Consider the following 21,360-nt stretch of genomic DNA (forward strand, 5'->3'; position numbering starts at 1 on the left):
GCCCACATTCAAGGAGTTCACACAAGAGCATGAGATTGTATAGGTGGTAGGGATCATTGGGGAACTTCTTAGAAGTCTGCCTAACATAACAGTCCAATTGTCTTAAAGTTGTCTCCCTTTCATATATACATCTTTAAACTTAATTTTTCTTACCTACATTTGATTACATATACTGTAACATCACAGACAAATGAGATCATTGTAATATACACCATAAAATTATATAAAATTTGCATGAAGTGCTTAAGCATTCAGTTCTAGAGTACTCTAGCAGCATTAGTGAAAATGTGGGGTGTTCAATAGTGTGTTGGGGCACTGATTTCAGGTTTCATTTTACCTGTGAGCTGTTCATTTCTATAAAAAGAAAGAGTGGGTTATATCTTTTTGTTCTGCTCCAATGTGGGTCCAATAAAATACAGAAAACAATACTGAAAAATAGAGAGCTGCTAAAGACCAGCATGATTTGCACTTGTAGCTGCTATTTCACACAATATAGGAGAAACAAAATTCTTTTTTTTTTTTTTTTAAAGATTTTATTTATTTATTTGAGACAGAGAGAATGAGAGAGAGAGAGCACATGAGAGGGGAGAGGGTCAGAGGGAGAAGCAGGCTCCCTGCTGAGCAGGGAGCCCGATGCGGGACTCGATCCAGGGACTCCAGGATCATGACCTGAGCCGAAGGCAGTCGCTTAACCAACTGAGCCACCCAGGCGCCCGGAGAAACAAATTTCTTAAATTCTTAGTTGTACATAGCTTCACAACAGCTAGAACTATAGAAAGAGTTAATAAAGATTTTTTTTTTATATGACATTTAGATGTGAACAGTTTCAGATATTGAGAATTCTCTGTAGTTAACTGTATAGGTTCTGATAAAATAAGGAACTGGTCATCCCAACACAAACCGTCATGGAAGAGCAGAGCAGACTCTACATTATGAAAGAATAGAATCTACACCAGGCCAGGCCAGAAGTATTTCTCTTCACCTTATTTGATCACGGTTTTTTTATCAACTCCCTAGTATAATGTGGAGGCAGACATTACTAATCCTCATCAATATCCAGTTCTTTCCCTCCAAGCTCATGGAAAATTAGAATTTATAGAAGTTTTTCTGTTACGCAGGATCATGTGACTTTCTGACTGAAGGATCATAAATCTGAAGTGATATGTGTCATTTTCTAAGCCAAAGTATAGAAAAGTGGGTCTGAAAGCTTCATGTACTTTCTTCCTTCTGCTGCAGCAACCAGTGATTTTCAAATGGTGGAGTGTCTGTCAATGCAAGTCCTTGACTGACCATGTAAAGGAAAGCCCCTGCACAGTCCAGTGATGGACATGTGCTATGTCTAAAGTGATAACTTTTTTTCTTATAATGTTCTATTGTTGCTGTAGCAGATTACTCAAACTAAGAGGCTTAAAGCAATGCAATTTTTTATCATATACTTCTAGAGGTCAGAAGTCTTAAAATCAATGTTTTGTTAGGGTGTGTTCTTACCAGCTGATTTGGGCAAGAATCCATATGCTTGCCTTTTCCATGTTCTAGAGGGCACTTACACTCCTCACCTTGTGGTCCCTTCCTCCATTTTCAAAGCTATCAGCATAGCATCTTCAAATCTCTGGTCTCTGTCTCTTCTTTTCTCTTTTTCTCTCCCTTTGTTCTCTGCTTGCATCTTCACATTTCCTTGTTTGACTCTGACCCTCCATGCCTTCATATTATAAGAAATTCTTGTGATTACATTGGTGCATCCAGATAATCCTGTGTAATTTTCCTATCTCAAAATCCTTAACTTAATCTGCAAAGTCCCGTTTGTATGTAAAGCAACATATGCATGGGTTCTGGGGATTAGGATATGGACATAACTGGAGACATTTAGCCTACCATATCTTTGAATTAAGGGATTTATGTGTTACTGCAGCATAGCTTAGTGTATGCTGAGTAATACAGAAGCCACTAGAATTTAATAACAGAACTTTATTGTGTATTAACTGTAGTATGAGTATGCTTAAATTAGCTATTTAGTGGATTCAACTACTCTCAATTTTTCTTTATATTTATGAGGTTGCAAATTACAGAACTGGCTTATAAAAGATAGGTACAAAATGCACAACACTGATAATTATGTATCACTTTTAGGTTTCTGGCTTCTAGAGTTGCCAGAAAAGATAAACACCAAATAAAAGAAAAACAAACTTTATTCCTATTTGTGTTTTTAATATTACACATTATTTATTATATAACTATATCTGAAGGAATTATAACATAACTTAGGATATTATGTAAATGATCTGAAATGATAATGAAAATATGGTTCTAAAGTCTATTTCATGATTGCAATCACCACATTTTGTTTATTAGGTTGTTCTCCTATCTGGACAAAAAGACTTTTTACTCTGCACATGATATCTTATGCTTTGCTCCCCACTGTATAATTACTTTCAGCTGTATTATTATTTCATGTTCTATTAGGTAGAATCTTATGATATGGAAGGGCTCATTATTATTATTATTTTTTTTTTGCATGTGTGGGTAGTTATGTTCAAGACACAGACAGATCAAGACATATGATTAGGGTACATGCAGCAAGAGTGCAATTGAAATTTTATGGGTTCAGACCTTATCTCATGTAAGAGAGGAAGCTAATGGGTATGGAGCTTGCCTCAATTTTTATCTTTTCAGCTCCAGAAGACTATTATTATATTTTTTGAAGATTTATTTATTTATTTGAGAGAAAGAGAGAGAGAGCATGAGTGGGGGGAGGGGCAGAGGGAGTGGGAGAGAGAGAGAGAATCTCAAGCAGACTCCGTGCTGAGTGCAGAGCCTGATGTGAGGCTTGATCCCATGACCTTGAGATCATGACCTGAGCCGAAACCAAGAGTCAGATGCTTAACCAAATGAGCCACCCAGGTGCCCTTCAACTCCAGAAGATTATTAATTCAATCATTAATTTATTAATTAATTCATCCATTTATCCTTTCAACATTCCTTCAGTATCCACTAGGGTGATACTGTAGTTTATTTATAAGAATATAGGCTTTGGAGACAGATTGACACTTAAGTTTTTATTTCAGCTTCACTACTTACCAATTATATCAACTTGGGCAAATATGGCCCCTCTGACCCTCAGTTTTGCCATTTATAATTATGATAATAATGTCTACACTTAAGGATTATCGTGAAAAGTAGAGATAATATGCATCAATACTTGGTAAATTATAGGCATTCAACAGGTGATAATAGGTCGTTGAAACAGTAGTTATAATCTGCCAGAAATTGGGATGCAAAGATGAAAACCCCAGAACCCCTACCTCCAAATAACTACAGAAGGAGCAATTAACCACAGTGCAGAATAGGGGTATGAGCAAGCTATGTATCAGAGAAAAGAGAGTAATTTAGTCTTTGGGAAGTTCATAAAAGGGTTCACATGGTAGGTTACATTTGAGGTGGTTAGGAGAAATGAATTAGGCATCTGAGAGAATAGACATAGGAGCAATATGTGTAGTTACAGCAAATATGAAAGAACAGGGAACATACAAGAAACCTCAAGTAATTTGGTTTGTCTAGAGCATAGGACTTTCCAAAACTCCCTCCTTCACCATCTTGCTCTTTCAAGGTTCAGGTGTAGCATCACCTGTCTATGAATCTTTCCCTAATATATGTGGCTCAGAAAAATCACCTACTCTTTCTCTCACACTCCCACTGTACTGAATAGATACCCCAAATACATAGTCCCTACCACTTTTTAAAACTTCTGTTTGTTTATTTGTCTTTCCTGTCTACTAGATTGTAAATTTCACAAGTTCATTGACTATACTTTATTCAACATTATATTTTTAAAAATAAATATTAAGTAATTATAACAAATATTACTTGAGTGAATGAATAAATTAATAGTGGGCAATGGCAGGAGACTAGAAGATGCCTGAGTGAGTTTGCTAAACTAAGAATTTTAGATTTCTTCCTATGAGTAACAGAAAGTCATGTCTGGGAGGAAGATAAATTGAGGAGGGAAAGAATGAATTTTAGGGCATCATAATTGTTCAAGAAGAGAGTTATGGGAGAATGGTGGAAATTGAAGGGAAGAGACATATTGAAGACATATTTATAACTTAGAATGACAAATCTTGGGAGTTGTTTGGTAATGGACATAATGCAAATTCCTGGCAGAGGAGATTATTTGGATTAATATTCCATATGAAACATGTGTTTGTAGTTTCTATGGAGCTCCTGTCAAGAAGCAGTTGTAAATATTTTAATAGTAGGTAGTCAAGAGAATGGCTAGTACTGGAGAGAAACATTGGGGAACATAGATGAGATCAAACTATAAAGATGGCTGAGATCATCAAGGAAAGTAGTCAAGCAAAGAACCACAAGGAACAGCAACACATAGGTGGTGAAAGGAGAAAACAGAGCTAGAAGAGAAGACTGAAAACAAAATAGCAGAAAGAGAAGAAAACTTGTAGGATTTTGTGTAACTGAAGCTAAGTGAGTTTCAGGAAGGTGGATGTCATTAAACAAAAATAAAAAAGAAAGAACATAATATTTTGAACAGCATCCTCCAAAATTAACAATTAAGAAGTTGTCTATGGCCTTTGTTACCACATTTTCTCTTTTTGTAGTTGTAAAGGTGAAGCCAAATTAAAATGTTTGAATAGAGTCTTTTCAGAGAAGGATTCTGTATACAAACTCCTCTTTGAAGAATACCCTGATCTGGAGGATGAAGATAGGATAGTTATTATAAGATGAGATAGGGCCAAATGTGGGCCAGTTTAGTATGTGAGAGACTTGACCATAATTTATGGCCTGAGAGAAAAAGCCAGTATAAAACAACTGATTGAAAATACAAGATAAATATAGGATTATTGATGGATTAAATTTTATGAGGCAATGGAGCAGGATAAGTGGAGTGACAACATGCTGGACTTCTCCATATGCCTAAGGGTGTGGGGAAGAGATTATACAGTCAACATTGGTTATGAGGTGGTCGTAAAATGGTGACTCTGAAATATTTTTTCAAAAAATGAGCCATACCTCCAAATGTTTGGGTCATTTACTTGGAGGTATGGCTCATTTTTTTAGTAAACATTTCCTGAGGATGTTCTATGTGACCAGCACTGGGATAGAGGTTTTCACATTTATACCATCATTTACTCTGAAGATAGATCTTTGATCCAAAAGAGAAGTTTAATAGAGAGTTTGGAAAGCAAATATGGGGATTACCTTTTGGAGGAAAAGTTCTTAGCATTTCTTCAAAATGAACCATCTCAAGTTGCTTCTTGGCCTGTGTGTAGACTGGCCTGGCTTCTGACCTTAGGAAATAACACACGCGGTGTTATTTGTACACGTGATGTGGTATCAGTGGAGGACTGTGTGGAATGTTCGTGTTTTGGGGCCTTCAGGTCACAATAATTGCCTTTACTTTAGGGATTTATACTTATCAACTTTGGAAGCCTAATGTGTTGGCCTTTTCAGGTTGGTTCTAGAAAGCCATCCATGCTGGCAAAGTGCATTAGAAAACAGACATCTAAGGGGCGCCTGGGTGGCTCAGTAGTTAAGCGTCTGCCCTCGGCTCAGGTCATGATCCCAGGGTCCTGAGATGGAGCCCACATTGGGCTCCCTGCTCTGCGGGAAGCCTGCTTCTCCCTCTCCCACTCCCCCTGCTTGTATTCCCTCTCTCGCTGTGTCTCTCTCTGTCAAATAAATGAATAAAATCTTTAAAAAAAAAAAAAGAAAGAAAACAGACATCTAAGATGAATGATGCTTGTACTGTAAAGATAAGGACCAAGGTTTCTTACTCCAGGTTGATAATTCTTCCCAAAAGGTCATAGTCATCTTCATATGAGATGTAGTTTGAACATGAAATCAGAAGGTTTTAATTTGTATGGGGGAATTTTATTCTGATCATGTAAGAACAATAACAAACGCTTCTGAACTTTCTCATTCTACTCTTTTGAAAGGAATTAAATACAAATTAATTAAATGATGTACTTAGCAGATGAGAATTCTATTTCCTTAATAGTGTTTGGGCTAACATAAATACTCATTCCAATGGTCTGTGTAAGATAAATAATTTATTTTAGTTTACTGAGCCTTATCCTGCCATATTTATTTATATAATGGTTAATCTATAATCTTGTTTTAATATCAACCAGAGTGCTCTGTTTCTATTGATCTTTTGCCTTTTCTTCATTTCTCCTTTCTTCCTTTGTCCCTCTGTCTCTTTCAGCAGGCATCCTCATTTATTTGCTACCTTTGGATCTGTTGGCCCTGAACTAAAGGTTTAGCCACTGAGGTGGGGGGGAGGGGGGAGGAAGTCTCCCTCTCTTCACTCAGGTAAATGACTAAAGTTAAGGACTCATCTACCTAACTTAAAAGGGGAAAGGGAGAGGGAGAAAATACTTCTATGAGAAGAACAAATGAGTTTCTTTAGGAAACAAATGGATTCTTAGAGAAACAAATGGGAGATAAAAAAGTTTGTTGTGATAATGTTTGTTTATACAGGTGTGAGTGATCTTTTTCTGTCTTCTTCATGGCCATGAAACTCCCCTAGAGAAGGGATTTATGACAGCTTAATTATTTTGGGAGGCTCTGCCTTTAAGCAGATAAGGGGAATTCAGGAAAAGATTCTTCACATTGTCATATTCTGGATCCCTTAATTTCTACTGTCTGAAACTATCCCATAAGTTCCACAAATAAGAAGCTGTGTTGTTTGATTGCCCCATATCCCATTGAACCTAGTCTCCCAGTCCTGGGTATAGCCCACTCTAGGTAAATGGTTATGTTTCATTTCTAGAGGCAGTGGTGCAGGTGGTGATGGGGCACCCACCAAAGTTAGGCCTCTATAAGGGGCAAACAATTAGGCATGAGTGATACTTCTATGGAAACAAAAGAAAAATGAAGATTAAAGGTTAGCATACACTATCAAACAAGGTTTTGGGTTGTTCTTTTTTTTTAAGATTTTACTTATTTAGGTTGTTGGTTGTTTTGTTTCTGTTTTTGTTTGTTTGTTTGTTTTTCAGTCCATTTGAAGTGAGGATGGTCATGGCAGTGTCATAGTCATGGATATTTCCTAGAGCAAAGTATGGGAGATGTAGGTGTTCCAATGAAGTTTCTGGGTGATCCACACTGTTATGGTGATAAATCCTTTGTATTAAGTCATCCAGCTTATTTTGAACTTAGGCAAATAACTATCATAGTCCTGTCATAGTCCTTTCCATAAGTCTCTGAGGCAGTATTTTTTGTCGAAGATGAAGTACTTTGACTGGCAGCTGATTGTAAGAGCTTTCAGAAAAGCATCAGAATAAAATAATAACTATGTGTAATGACAAAAGACTTAAAATGGCTGTGGATCTAAGATCTAATGAGAGTTCATTATAATGCAATTGAAAAGGAAATTTTGTTGTCTGTCACATACAACATTTAAAGAATTTTATCATGACTGATAAAATTATACCAAGACATATGATGGATAACAAAGGCATTGTCAAACTTCTAGGAACTTTATATATAATTTCTGAAATACCTATATTAATGAGATGTACACATACAAATATAACCTAAGAAGGTTAAGAATCTCTACTTATTTGACAATGCTTCTTATGCAATTTAGCATATCAAATTTAAACCCAATTAGTTTGACATCTTTCTTTTTACAAGGTAAGGGAACAAATCCTTTGAGATTTTTTTAGGGTCCCTCTGAGAAATCTCAAATTCATTTCAAGGTCAAGAAGACTTCATTTAAAATTTGATTTGAGGAAGTTGTCAAAATGTCAAAAGGTTTGAATACTTGACTAAACAGGATCACAGATCACTATGAAATGATACTTAGATATCTATTTAACCAAGTGATAATAAGAGATTTTAAAAGTAAATATAGGAGATAACATAATTAAAAAAAAAAAAATAGCTCTTTTAACATTGAGAGAGGTCAAAAAGATCTGGTTGAGGACAAGATGATAAAGATGACATAAAGCCCAGGAAATTATTAAACAAAACACAGAACCTTTGTTTCCTAGGTAGATTACTCAAAAGGTAAAGAAAAACCTTTTGCAATCTCTTCTTAAGAGCAGACCAATAACCCAAGAAAACTTTGTCCCTTTAACAGAAAAAAGAAACCAAACTCTAGTTTTGCATTGGCACACTATTAATATTAAAGCTCATTTTAAAACCTTATAATAAATCCATTCAATCTTAGCCAGTTTGACAACATGAGATAGTCTCTCATGCTTTCTTTTCTCTCCTATTTCTTTTCTGCCAACCCTTTATCACTTTCTATATCCATTCAAGTTTTTGTCCTTCATTTTCCTCTTTTTCATTCTGGAACAACCTTTTAAAAACCTCTAAACAATGACTTTAGGACAAGAGTACCCTCCTTTTTTCTTTAATAAAAGCATTCTACTTTCTTTGAATACTTGGCATAGTTTTTTTTTCCCTTCAATCTTATTATTCCTAGTAGTTTCATTTACATATATTGATTAAAATTCTTATCCCTTAGTAACTTTAATTTGTAGGAAAAAAAGAGGAAGTAGACAATATGAACTATCTGTCATAAATCAGCCGTCTGCAGTAGATTGGAAAATTTATGAATACATCATTTCAGAATTTCTTTATAGTAAAAATTTTTTAATGTAGCAAAAAGAACATGTTTATTAACAGACCCAAATATCTCTATTCTCTCTGTAAAAATAAGAAGCCCAAAGTAGATAAATTTAAACTTATATCTAATAATTAATGTTTCAGTATTTTATCTTATTTAGAAATGTAGATATTTGGGGTGCCCAGGTGGCTCAGTTGGCTAATCATCTGCCTTCCCCTCAGGTCATGGTCCCAAGGTCCTAGGATCAAGCCCTGCATCAGGCTCCCTGCTCAGCAGGGAGTCTGCTTCTCCCTCTCCCTTTGTCCCTTCACCAGCTCATGCTCTGGCTCGCTCTCTCTCTCCTTTCTCAAATAAATAAAATCTTTTTTTTAAAAAAGAAATGTAGATATTCAATAAATATCAATAGTTTAACTTAACTTAGTATAACTTTAAGTTTCCAATTTACCAAAAAGATTTTGGAAACTACTTCTAAGCAGCTATATTATAAAACACAATTATTGTTGAAATAAAGTCTGAGAGAACACTGACTCAGTTTGATTAAAATCAAATCTGTAACTTTTGTAATCTTAAACATCTAATAGATATAACATAAGCTTACTTGACTGGTAAGCCCAGGTAGAATAAGAGTTGTATTTCTGCATATATGTAACGCTGACAGTTCTGAAGGAAGCAATTTTTATTAAGTCAATATTACCAAACTAGTCTTATTTAAAATTTTTCCAAGTCAGGTGACCTTGATAAACATTTGGGTTAATTTCCATATTTTTGAGAGTTTTAGGAATATTTAATTTATAAGCACTTTTTTTTTTCTAAAGTAGGCATGGAAGGAGTGGGAGAAGAAATCTTTTGTGTTGGGAGTCTGCAGTTTTTATAGGCCAAGACTGAGACTTAGCTGAGAAGACTCAGAGTAGTCTGATTGAAAGGCTGAGGCCTAGCACTTACTATTCAAATTTTCCTTTCTCTTAAGTACAACGTAGTTTTTTTTCAAGGTCCTAGCTTTTTACACTATCCACAGGTGTCTTGAGATGAATGGGGAAGGCTTTCTTGTTGGTAAGAAAAATGAGTGGGCTTTGTTACTCCTAGAGTTATATTTCTGTTTCTGCAAAGACTTGATTTATATGGTAAAGATTATTGATTTTAATTTCTCATTTTTATTGCTATCTTGCAAGCAATTTTCAAAGAATTGGTTGGCACTCTCAACAATAACACAAAGGGGCTGACCATTATTTTGATTATTACTATATATTTTTTTATATCAGGAAGATTTCCAACTAATACAGAAATCTAAAGATTTCTGTGTTCTGGGGCTTCTGGATTTAGAGGTGTGTGCATTTGGAATGTTTGTATATGTCATTCAAGAAAGGCTTCAGAATATATTTTCTCCTTTTGAGTACATAGTTCCACTTTCCTCCAGTTAACATTTGGAGGGAAGACTTGTAAAATAGTTCCTATCAAGCCCTGAATATTGCCTATAACTAGGTCAACTACTGATTTACAGAAGGGTCTGGAAGAGAGTCTATTTGTTACCTAGGTGAGGAGAGTTTTTGTCTGGCTTATTGCATAACTACAGTAAAACTGTGGGTGGGAGGGTTTATGGTGGGTTTGGATTTAAATTTTTGTTCTAAATCTGATTTCTGCTCTTTAATTTTGTCAAGGGAGTATTTTAGGCCAGCCATGGTACTTTTGTCCTTCTTTCAATTTGATCTTCTCATAGGTACCAGTAGGACATTGGTATAGGATGAGAACTCTCTGCCCTTTAAAAATCCTTTTAAATATAAAAGTTTTGGGGCACCTGGGTGTTTCAGTCGGTGAGGCAGCTGCCTTCGGCTCAGGTCATGATCTCAGGGTCCTGAGATTGAGCCCCCACATTGGGCTCCCTACTCAGTGGGAAGTCTGCTTCTCCCTCTCCCTCTGCTGCTCCCCCTACTTGTGCGCCCCCAAATAAATAAATAAAATCTTTAGAAAAAAAGTTTTTCCCAATTAAAGGGTATTGATGACTTAGGGTCTCCAAAGGTATAACTTTCCAAAATGTAACTCAAACCAATAAGACTTATACTTAACCATGGACACAAAACACATCCCCCAAAAGGATGCAGGAGATGCAATCCCCATGATCCAAAGTCACCCCCAAAGATAACCAAAGAACAGGAAAGAGACTTAGATGAACTTGAGAGCTGGTAATGTTCTTTAGGGCACCAACTGCAAATGGAATGCCCAGGCTACCCACATTTCTGTCCAGCCAACTCTAAATTCTTAGGGCTTCCCAATCTCTTTGAGCGTAGACCCAGCATGCAGAAACTCACAGAGAGAATGTTCTCATGGATCCAAGCCAAGCTATCGGGACACAAAATAAGATACAGAGAACACAATAGCTACATCTGGGAGGAAAAGATCAAACTAAAAGTCCAAATACCCAAAGTACTAGTTCCTTCAGGTGTTTTCTCTTGCTAATCTAAATCTTCGAAAGAAAAGAGAAGGAGAGGCTCTTATTGCCCTAGCCCAACTGGACCTTTAGCAGAGAGTTCCAGGAGTCTGACTATTAAGGAAATTTACCTTTTCAGACTTAGAGATTCCAAGGTCTCAGCTGCAGCTTCCAGAGTGATTGATAAATTCCAATCATCTGATCCTCGTCACCAAACTGTCAGAGAGCAAAAACTTCTCTGCTACCTGCTTAGATTAAGGGACTGTGTGCCTGCAAATTAACCTGACAAAAGACAGATTGGCAAGAGAAAAAAAAAAAGTTTATTTGTATTGACATGGGAGCACACACAAAAAGTGGCTCACTAAATGGCTAAAGTTGGTGGTTTATAATCTAAATTAAAAGGTGAAAGGGAGAGGAGAGAAAAGGATTCTGGGATGAACAGGTGAGTTTCCTTAGGAAAAACAAATGGTTCTTAGAAGAACAAACAGGAAGTAAGAAAGCTTGTAATAATGTTTGTTCATTCAGGTGCAAGTGGTCTTTTCCCATCATCTTCATGGCCATAAAGTTCCCCTGGAGAAAGGATTTATGATAGTTAAATTCTTTCCGGAGGCTCTGCCGTTAAGCAGATAAGAGGAGTTCAGAACAAGGTTCTTCACAGTGCTATATTCTGGATTTCTACCACAATCCCATTACAGCTACTGCCCACCTTGACTCCCATGATTGCCCTATTCTATAATGCAAGACATAATTCCCTAAAGTCTCATACCTAATGACAGTGAGGACTAGTGCATTAAATATAGCATGTACTGTGTATATTTTAAACCACTGGATAGTTGACCTAACTAGATTTTTCAGTTATATATATTTATTTTTAAAGCATTATGTGCTGCAGGAAATACATAAAAGACATCAGAAACCCTGACTTTCCAATTTCTCACAAAGTTGTTCAGTCTGGAGTTTCTTCCTTGAAATGTGTTTTTTTCTTTTCTTATGTAAAGTGAGGATAATAATACCATTCTTACAGGATTGATAAAAGATAATGAGATAAAGAAGGATGAAAGAACTTGGCACAGTGCTTGATAGGTAGTAGGCATTCAATACAATTTCAGTTGAATCTAGATCTAGTGGAACACAATTTCTCCTCATGGCAACAAAATAATCCATTATGTTTTGTCTTTGTTTCCATTCATGCCTTGGTTTACTTTTAACATAGTTTTAATTATAGCAGAGATATAATAGTGTATTCTAATTTTTTCACTTAACGTTATTTGATATATGTTTACACTGCATTAGTACCACGTTATCCCTTTTAAGGTCATTATGCTATGTTGTCACTAAAACTCAGTCAAGTGGAATCACACAGTCATTTGCAAGTGCTAGTTATTTGTTTGGCAAGGTGGAAGATTATACTTTTAGATCATAAATTAATGACTAAGTTAATCTCCCTTTTTTAATTAAGAAAAGTCAACTAAGCATAAATGCTGATTAAACAGACAATGGTACTGAAAGCAGCATATAGATAATATATGTTACACAAATTACTTAGCCTGTGTCTTTCCATGAAGAGTAAAGAGCGAATCAAGGTGATTGTCTGAAATGTATAGGCATAAAGTCTAACAAAACAATGTTTACCTCAACCATATCTGTGAATTTTTGCAGGAATTATCTGTTTAATTGGTTCAATAATCCACTCAGCTCCTTAAAATTTTATCTAAACCCTCTGTGTTCAGTTACTAAAAAATCATTGTTTTTCCCTTAGCTATTTTATACAGGTAAACATTGAGAAGATAAATAACAAAGGATGACTACTAAGCTCTTTATAGGAGGTGCTTAGAATAAAGGCAAAATACAAAAATAAAATTTCAAACTGCTCACATTATTTTGGGTGGAAATTTTTTTATTGTTCTTGGTCAATATTTCTTAGTCTTGAAACAAACCTTAGGGAATCAGCATCCTAAATTATTTCTATAGTGTGTAAATTCATCTGCTATTCCTTCACATTAGTTATTTATTTTTAGCAAAAAATCAATTTTGAAGTTGAGACTTTATCAGGCCAAAAGGCAGTTTAAATCCAGTAATGAAAGTGCTGTATCTCCAGTGCCTGGGTGGCTCAGTCGTTAAGCATCTGCCTTTGGCTCAGGTCATGATCCCAGGGTCCTGGGATCGAGCCCCGCATCAGGCTCCCTGCTCTGTGGGGAGCCTGCTTCTCCCTCTCCCTTTGCCTGCCACTCCTGCTGCTTGTGCTTTCTCTCTTTCCATCAAATAAATAAATAAAATCTTAAAAAAAAAAGTGCTCTGTCTGATTCGCATTCTCTATCAGTTTGAATTCAGGTATCTGTGAATCTCTAGAATCTTCGCTTTTTCCCTCATCTTCCAGCTGTTCTTATGGTCGAAGAGGAAAGGGGTACAATGTTTATTGTCTAAATGCCAAACATTAATTGAATCATTTAATGGGTACTGATACTAAAGAAAAAGAATAAAAAGGAGGCATTTCAATCCTCTGAAAGAATAAAATAAATAGCTTGCACTCCATTCATTTGGTATTCGACTACATTTGGTGTATGTACTCTTTTCTTCTTACTTTCACTGTTTATGATCAAACATCTAAATGCATTTATCAGTGCCTTTGGAGACTGCCTGTGGGGATAGGGATTTGCAATCCGTTTCAAAGATCACAGCATCTTGTTATAGAAAACATTCATACTGTTATGAAAAGAAGTAGTCTATACTAAAAATATACAAGTGTCACTTGAAATCTAAGCTTTTAAATAAGAACAAGGATATCTGGCCATACTCCTGCTTCCTGAACTCCCACAAGCCTGGAAATGAAGAAATTTTTCTTAGCAAGTAACCAAACAACTACGCAGTATAATAAAAGCTCGCTGACTTACTGTCCATTGATTTAAAAATGTAAAACCATCTTGAGGAGCGGAAGTTTAGTTTACAGTCATTGATTTTGTAATACAAACTTGTAAGAGTTTAGAAAGTATAAGTAAGGGTTAAGCGCACACTATGTTCGGAGGACTTCTGCAAAATTTCTAAGAATATGAAATAGTATACAGTATTTTAAAGGATTTATCATTCTGACCTGTTCATTACTTGGGATAGATGTCTCCTCCAACCCAGTCTTGATCAGTTCATATTATGAAGGATTTTATTATACATTCTATCTTCTGCCAGGATTGTTCTTTTCCCAGATACTCACGTGACTTGATTCTTTATTTTCCTTTAAGTCTTCACACAAATATCACTTAGATAAACTGGCATCCCTGCTGTCTCCAGGGCACATTCTAGCTCCCACCCTGTCTTATTACATTTGTTTCTCCTTAACTCTTATCACATATTTGTCGTTCTGTGTATTTGTTTATTGCCTCTCAACTTCCACTAAACTGTAACCTTTATGAGAGCAGGGACTTCACTGGTTTTGTTCATTCTTTGTTCTTAGTGCCTACAGTTGACTCCTGGCACATAGAAGGTGCACAATAAATATTTGTGGAATGAAGGAACAAATGGAATTTGCTTCTGATGCAAAAAAAATGACTAAGGCAAAGACACCAATTGATAAGTAAGTGATAGAATATTAACACAGCAAAAAGGCCCTTTCTATTTGTGCCTGATGTTCTCAAATCTATTTGTTGTTTGTTTTTTGCTGGACTTGAAATGTAGGCATCCAGCCAGGAGCCTGCATGCTGACTAATGAGAAGGAGATACAGATCTAGCCCAGCAATATTCATAATTCTATATGCATTCATTTTTCTCTAGTGACATTTTAATATATTTTGGTGAAGATAGTCCCAAGATAATGAAGGTATGTCGAGTGAGCATTGAAAATGATGAGTCTTTTTTTCCATTATCAAAGACAAATACAAGTGTATAATATATGCAGAGCATTGAAAGTAAGGAAAGAAAATGAGAGAATCCCAAGTAATGAAAAGAAATTAAAGCTCTCCAGTAATGAAAAAGAAGGCCAAACTGAAAACATAAATCTCTAGACTCAGCAAGGATTTATGCTGATGTGGAGTGAGTGGACCAATGGCTTTCATGATGTGATTCATTTTGAAAAAATGTCATTTCCACTGCCAAGTAGAGTTCATGGTTTAGTGAAAATTTCATCTTCAGTCTAATCACACGAGCCAAATTCTGGCCCCATTTATTCTGATATGAGGAATGACCTAATTCCTGAGCTTATTTGTGAGATTCTAGGAATAATATCAAGGAGGGGTGGTCACAGCTAAGGTGAGATCTTGGTATATTTGTATGAGGCCTTATGCTATCCACTGGAACTTTTGTGTAATAGGACATTAATAGCACAAAACCCACTTAATACAAGACTGTTTTACACTTTTTCCAAATGACTAAGAAAGATATCAACTCACTTATAATGCAGTCCTGATGGTCAGACCATAGGATATATGATCATGCATTATTTTCAGCAGAGATTTGTAGAATAGCAAGTCAGGGGAGAATGTAGACAGGTCATTTCTTTTTTTTCCCAAATTTCCTTTTTATTTTTCACTCTTATAATCAGGGTTCTTCTTTAAAACTGTCTGTATATATCTTTACCTTTTGCCAGAGAAGATAGTCATTATGTGGTTCTTCATCTGGAAAACTATCAGTTAAGCAGGTCATTTTCAAGCAAGACCAAATCTGAATCAATTCGGAGAGATTTTGCCCAGTTTGGGGATTGGGTTTTAAAGAAGCACTATCATTGATCAATTTTTTTTAATTGATCATGTTGTAGTAAATTAAATTAGGATATATCCTCTAATACTGGATATATAATAGCAAAATTAGGGCAACTAGTTCACATAGTTTGTACCTGAGGGTATTGATGATTAAAAATGAATCTAGCTATTTTCTTGGGAGGATGGGAAATCTCTCTGGTTGGTAAATTAGGTGGTAGTAGTAGCTAATACAAATAGTTCCAGAGTGTAGGCCATCCTACTCTGGTCTGCTATATATTGGGTGTCATGTATTATGCTGGAAAATTTGACTTCAGTATTTTTCCAAAAATTAAGGATTGGCTATTTAATTCAGTCGCTAATAAACCGATTTCCAATTCTTCTGGCTGGAGTAAGTAAATATTCATAGAAGTAGAGAAGAAAAAATGGAAGCCAGAGAGTAGATGTAAAGATAGATGCACAGGACTGCATAATGTTGGTTGTTGTTGAGCTGAGATTTAAATCAGGATTGGGACTGCTTAGTACTGTCCCAGATGACAACAGCCACTCAAATGGTCTTCTGTTGAAAAATTGTCTACTCTGTCATCTGTGGGAAAGGACTAAAAGCCACAAAGTTGACTCAGCTGGTTTTTCAAAACTCAGTAGGTAAAGTTGTTATACTCAATATTCTAACAACATTGTTATAAATCACAATGTCCCCCTCTTGAGAGCTCCTCTATATGTATATCTGCCAGTAAGTCTCTCAATTATTATTGTAGATTTACCCAGACTTTGTTTGTTTACATTAAATGGTACACATTGATTTAGGAAGATGTCACTTGTTTCAAGCTTAAGCCAGTTATTTCCATTTGCTCTAGTTTGAATTCTCCCAGAGTGCTCAAATTCCAAAAGCAAACATAGAGTATGAAATAATGAATCAGGATCTAAAATACAATATATATTTGAAAAGCTTATTCTTCTATCTTATCAAATGAGTAGAACTTTTGCCAACGTAAACAGAATGTTTTCCAGTATGATATTTAATTAATATAATATTCTTTCCTTTTTAAAGCTCAAATTAATTTAGCTATATTGTTACTGGAATGAAATATGCAGTATAGAAAACAAAATATAATTAAGCCTCAATAAACTTCCAACATGGCTTTCTCTAACAGTTGCACATGAAAAGAAAAAAAAAAAAAAAAGCAATATAAAGGCTTGTTTTCCTGAAACACCATCTGTTATTTTTGTTTGAATCAAGCTCAATGCTCAAAAGGTTGTGGATACTGTGCAGTAATTAGCACCATTATGGGAAATGTTGTTACTTCTATGTATTGGACTTCCCCAATTATACAAATATAGAATTCCAAAATGATGTCTTTTATCAGAGGTGTGACTAAATTTCTTGCTTGCACTGTAATATCAGCAAAGTGATATTGGATTGTCAATTTGTGTGCTCTGAAATGCAAATAAAATAGAAGCTCGTTTTGCATATTTTCCATCTAATTGCTGTTTTCTTTATGTCATATATATAGAGACTTTGAAGAAAGTGGTCATGAAATTGCTATCAAATACCTATAAATTATATTGATTTCTCTACTTTAGGGAAATTAGTTTTCTTATAACTAATAAGAAAATTAGATTCCTTTCCCCAAGGGGAGGCCAACAAATTTCAAGTACTTTTTTTTTTTTTTTTTTTTTAAAGATTTTATTTATTTATTTGAGAGAGAGGGAATGAGAGACAGAGAGCATGAGAGGGAGGAGGGTCAGAGGGAGAAGCAGACTCCCTGCCGAGCAGGGAGCCCGATGCGGGACTCGATCCTGGGACTCCAGGATCATGACCCGAGCCGAAGGCAGTCGCTTAACCAACTGAGCCACCCAGGCGCCCCTCAAGTACTTTTATATATTGCGTAAATATCAGTAAATGTTTTGTACATCATCTCCCCCCATTCTTTGGGAACGGTGGTCCAGAAATATTTAATGCATGGCATGTGGTTATAGATATTCTCCATGGAAGGTTATATCTGTCCTTCAGCTTACAATTAAAATGACAAATTCAAGATTCATGTTTCTCAAGTATTGCTCTTGTAATATTTTTTAAAAATTAATCTTGAATCAAACCCAGATAGAAAAGTAAATGGTGTTTTGTTTTTTTTTAAGATTTTTTATTTATTTATTTGACACAGAGAGAGAGAGACAGCAAGAGAGGGAACACAAGCAGGGGGAGTGGGAGAGGGAGAAGCAGGCTTCCCGCTGAGCAGAGAGCCCGACGCGAGGGCTCAATCCCAGGACCCTGGGATCATGACCTGAGCTGAAGGCAGATGCTTAACGACTGAGCCACCCAGGCGCCACGTAAATGGTGTTTAAACACAGGCCAAAGCTACTCAGATTAGGGCTTTTACCTTGACTATGAATTCCAAGAGAGTAAAACGTAGTTGAAGAGTCACAAGGCTCTTTAGGGTCCAGCAGTAGTCTGGCCATGAGCTTCATCAGGGTCAGTGCTATGTCAGGGATTGCCAGTGGGTTAAGTCATCTCATGATAATGATGACAGCTAACATAAGTATACACTTGGTATGTACTGAATGCTTTATATAAGTAACTCATTCAATTTTGACAACAGACTCCTTAAAGTAAGGTGCCATTGTTATCTCATCTCAAAGGTGAGGAAAAGGAAATAATATTCTCTGTGGTCCCAGGAAGTAAGTGGCAGATCAGAACCACACCAACCTGGCCTCAAGGTGAGTCTGTGCTCCTAAGACCTACCCAGAGAAGGCAGTCAGCAGCGGAGGTTTGCCTTATGGCCATCTTAGTGGGCAGACCTCATGAAGGAAGGCCAGTGTGCAATGAGGGCCCAGGCTCTACAAAAAGCATAGTAAGACCTTGGATGGCACTCGCTCCATGCCAAGCACTCTACATATATCAGTTTAATCTTCAAACACCCCCCTCAAAAAAGTAAGGAATTCTTTTAATTTTTACTTTATAGTTGTGGAAAGTAAGACACAAAAAGAATGAGGAGCTTGCCTATCACTGGACTGTAGTGCCATGGCAGGCTTTGAAATCAGACAGTCTGATTCTACAGTCTATATTCTTTGCTGTAATGGGATGTTGTATCATGTCTTGGACATTTAAGACCTTCAGTAAATAACGGGTGAAATTCAATTTGTTGGGAGCCAAATTTGGAAGAAACAGGAGGAAACATGGAGTGCCTTTTAAAAATTAAAATTTAAGGGGCACCTGGGTGGCTCAGTGAGTTAAGCATCTGCCTTCGGCTCAGGTCATGATCTCAGGGTCTTGAGATCAAGCCCCACCATCAAGCCCCACAATCGAGGCCCACGATTGAGCTGCACGATCGGCCCCACATCAGGCTCCCTGCTCAGCGGCAAGTCTGCTTCTTCCTCTCCCTATGCACCGCCCTCCCTCTGGCTTGTGTGCTCTCTCTCAAATAAATAAATAAAATCTTTAAAAATAAATAAGTAAATTTAAATTTAAATTTAAGAAAAAAGGAAGAAATATATTTTAAAAATCAATGACAATAATATATGGGCACTCTACAATTTAATCTACATTTACCCTTGTTTTAGTACTTGTTACAGGTTAAATTGTGTCTACCACAAATTTGTGTGTTGAAAGCCTGACCATGAAGACCTCAGAATGTGACCTTATTTGCAGATAAGGTCTTTACGGAGATAATCAAGTTAAGGTGAGCTCTGTAGGGTGGGTCGTAATCCAGTATGACTGCTGTACTTTTAAGAAAAGGAATTTGGACACAGACACACACTGAGGGAAGATGATAAAAAGAGATCTAGAGAGAAGATAGCTATTTACAGTAGAAAGAAAGAAATGTGGAACACAGCTTTCCCACAAAGCCCTCAGCAGGAAGCAACCTTGCTGATTATGTTGTTTCAGACTCCTACTCCCCAGAACTGTGAGACAACAAATCTCCATTGTTTAAGCCACCCCCCCAGTGGTACTTTGTTATAGCAGCCCTAGCAAACTGGTGAAGTACTCTTAGATCCAAAGTAGCAGAAAATCCTTTCGAACAGCTTAGCCAAAAGACAGACTTTCAGGAAGGATACTAGGACATCTCGTGGACTCCAAGAAAGTCTGACAACCAGCCTTGGTGTGCAGAGACTGTAGGGTACCGGAGCTCAGGCAGTATCTCTGAATCTCATTCCCTCTGCCTCACAGGCTACATCATCTCTAATTTTTCTCTTTTTTCACTTTTCCACACACATGACTGCACCAAAGCCTACAAGGGGACCTACCTGTAGGTCCCCACAAATTAACAAAAACTTATTAATAATTTGAAATCTTAATTCTGAACTCAGAGGAGACAGAATCCGATAGGCCTGACATGAGTAAAGTGTCTATCACTATTTCAATCTGCTACAGCCAGGGTGGCAGGGCTGTGTAGGGTAAACATGGCTTTTGGGAGCAGTGCCACATTATGATTCTTTTGGGGTCTAGTCACTTTTGTCTTCGTGGGCCCTATCATCCCTAAAAAAAATTGTTAAAAATTATGTTTTATGATCATATTGATGTAAAGATTATTATCTATTAAAACATTTTCCTTGACATGAAACTAATTTTTTTCTTTTTGATTTTAAAGAATAAAGACATTTTCATGGTCCCCTAAAAGTGTTGTGGGCCCTACAGAAGACATGAACAGACATTTTTCCAAAGAAAACATCCAAATGGCCAACAGACACATGAAAAAGTGCTCAACATCACTCGGCATCAGGGAGATCCAAATCAATGAGATACCACGTCACACCAGTCAGAATGGCTAAAATTAACAAGTCAGAAAATGACAGATGTTGGCGGGGATGTGGAAAAAGGGGAACCCTCCTACACTTTTGGTGGGAAATCAAGCTGGTGCAGCCACTCTGGAAAACAGTATGGAGGTTCCTCAAAAAGTTGAAAATAGAGCTACCATACGACCCAGCAATTGCACTACTGGGTATTTACCCCAAAGATACCAATGTAGGGATCCAAAGGGGTATGTGCATCCCTATGTTTATAGCAGCAATGTCCACAATAGCCAAAGTATGGAAAGAGCCAAGATATCCATCGACAGATGAATGGATAAAGAAGATGTGTATATACATACAATGGAATATTATGCAGCCATCAAAAGGAATGAGATCTTGCCATTTGCAACGACATGGACGGAACTAGAGGGCATTATGCTAAGTGAAATAAGTCAATCAGAGAAAGGCATGTATCATATGATCTCACTGATATGAGGCATTCTTAATCTCAGGAAACAAACTGAGGGTTGCTGGAGTGGTGGGGGTGGGAGGGATGGGGTGGCTGGGTGATAGACATTGGGGAGGGTATGTACTATGGTGAAAGCTGTGAATTGTGTAAGACTGATGAATCACAGACCTGTACCTCTGAAACAAATAATACATTATACATTAAATAAAAATACATTAAAAAAAAAGAAGATAGTAGGAAGGGAAAAATGAAGGGGGAGAAATTGGAGGGGGAGACGAACCGTGAGAGACTATGGACTCTGAGAAACAAACTGAGGGTTCTAGAGGGGAAGGGCAGTGGGGGGATGGGTTAGCCTGGTGATGGGTATTAAAGAGGGCACATACTGAATGGAGCACTGGGTGTTATTCGCAAACAATGAATCATGGAACACTACATCAAAAACTAATGATGTAATGTATGGTGATTAACA

At 36.7% G+C, this 21,360-nt stretch overlaps 1 long non-coding RNA gene across 2 annotated transcripts in view; it reads left to right on the forward strand.

Annotated features, from left to right (window-relative positions):
- Nucleotides 1-20,941, forward strand: part of LOC144379412 (uncharacterized) — a 61,431-nt gene extending 40,490 nt beyond the window's left edge. For both annotated transcript variants that reach the window (XR_013442321.1, XR_013442333.1), the window contains 2 exons: nucleotides 19,253-19,371; nucleotides 20,281-20,941. This is a non-coding gene — a long non-coding RNA (uncharacterized LOC144379412). The remainder of the gene's footprint in view (nucleotides 1-19,252; nucleotides 19,372-20,280) is intronic.
- The last annotated feature ends 419 nt before the right edge of the window (nucleotides 20,942-21,360 follow it).

Source organism: Halichoerus grypus, chromosome 1, assembly GCF_964656455.1.
Source record: "Halichoerus grypus chromosome 1, mHalGry1.hap1.1, whole genome shotgun sequence".
NCBI classification, from domain to species: domain Eukaryota; kingdom Metazoa; phylum Chordata; class Mammalia; order Carnivora; family Phocidae; genus Halichoerus; species Halichoerus grypus.